This window comes from Mustela putorius, unplaced genomic scaffold, assembly GCF_011764305.1.
Source record: "Mustela putorius furo isolate JIRA1106 unplaced genomic scaffold, ASM1176430v1.1 tig00003937_pilon_pilon_pilon, whole genome shotgun sequence".
NCBI lineage: Eukaryota > Metazoa > Chordata > Mammalia > Carnivora > Mustelidae > Mustela > Mustela putorius.
In genome coordinates, this window is record NW_025422082.1 from 6,871,579 (window position 1) to 6,873,413 (window position 1,835).

At 34.7% G+C, this 1,835-nt stretch overlaps 1 pseudogene; it reads left to right on the plus strand.

Annotated features, from left to right (window-relative positions):
* The first annotated feature begins 505 nt into the window (after positions 1 to 505).
* Positions 506 to 770, plus strand: LOC123389000 (annotated as a pseudogene).
* Positions 771 to 1,835: the final 1,065 nt, after the last annotated feature.

Consider the following 1,835-nt stretch of genomic DNA (forward strand, 5'->3'; position numbering starts at 1 on the left):
CATCCTATGAACAACTCTCTGCCCACATTTGATAACCTAGATAAAATGGATACATTTCTTGAAAGACACAATCTACCAAACCTCACACAAGAAGAGATAAAGCTATGTCTTTGAAAGAAATTGAATCTAAAATTAATAGCTCTCCAAAAGACAAAGCACCAGGTCAAGAAGTGTTCAGTGATAAACTATATGAAACATTTAGATCATATCAATTTTCTAGACTCTCTTCCAGAAGACAAAAGCAGAGAGAATTCTTTCTAACTCATTTTATAAGCCAGCATACCCTAAAACCAAATGCCAAATACCAAAATCTGAAAGCAGACAAAGCTTCATAAGAAAATTGCAAATCGTATCTCTTATGAACGTACACACATTCATTGAGAAGAATCCTCAAAAGAAAATTGTCAAATCATATCCAACAATGCATAAAAAGGGTTACATACCACAAGCAAGTGGGATTTATCCCAGGTATGCAAGTCTATTCACATTAGAAAATCAATGAATGATGCTGGGTCTTTTTAAAGGGGCCACAAAGGAAAGGTTTAGCTTTGCTAACCAAGGTGCAGTTTGGTTTGAGATTTTGCCTGGGATCTAGGTCCTAGCTGTGTTCATCCCCAACATAGCCACTGCACACATCCACAGGTTCACTAATGGGGGCAAGGAAAAAGATTGCCTATTATTCCTATCAGAAGAGTATGATGGAGAGAGATAGGCACATCTCTGGAGTTAATTGTTGCTATGGGTCAAAGGGTTTGGAAAGTATTGATTAAAGAAGAATTTTCCTTTTTTAAAATTTAAATTCAATTAATCAACATATCTGAGGGTTTTGAATGGGCGGGGGGTGGGAGGTTGGGGGAGCCAGGTGGAGGGTATTAAGGAGGGCACGTGTTGCATGGAGCACTGGGTGTGGTACAAAAACAATGAATTCTGTTATGCTGAAAAGAAATAAAAATAAAATTCAACTGACACACACACACACACACACACACACACCATATAATGTATTATTGGTTTCAGAGGTAGAGGTCAGTGTTTAATCAATCTTATATAATACCCAGTGCTCATTATATCACATGCCCTCCTTAATGTCTTTCACTCAGTTACCCCATCCTTCCACCTCCTTCCCCTCCAGCAACACTTACTTTGTTTCCTATGACTAAGAGTCTCTTAAGCCTTGTCTCCCTCTCTGGTTTCATCTTGTTTTATTTTTTACTCTCTTCTCCTATGATTCTCTGTTTTGTCTCTTTTTTTTTTTCTGTTTTGTCTCTTAAATTCCATGTACCAGTGAGATCATATGATAATTGTCTTTCTCTGATTGACTTATTTTGCTTAGCATAATACCCTCTAGAACTAGAGGGACACATTTGCAACCACATTATTGCAAATGCAAGATTTCTTTTTTTTTGGTGGCTGAGTAATATTCCATTTTGTGTGTGTATATGTGTGTGTGTGTATAAAATGTATATATATATATATATATATATATATACACCTAGAAAGACTGAACTGTATATATACATGTGTGTATACAGTATACACATGTATATGTATATATACATATGTATATATACACATGTATATATATATATATATATATATATATATAGGTACATGGAATTTAAGAGACAAAACAGAAAAAAAATATATATGTGTATGTATATATATATATACATGTGTATACTGTATTCACACACGTATATATACAGTTCAGTCTTTCTAGGTTGTTGTTAGGAACTTATCCATTTCTTCTAGGTTGTCCAAGATCTTTGCCTCTCCTTGCTCATAGTAGTTTCTTACAATCCTTTGTATTTTTGTGGAATTCATTGTAATAGCTC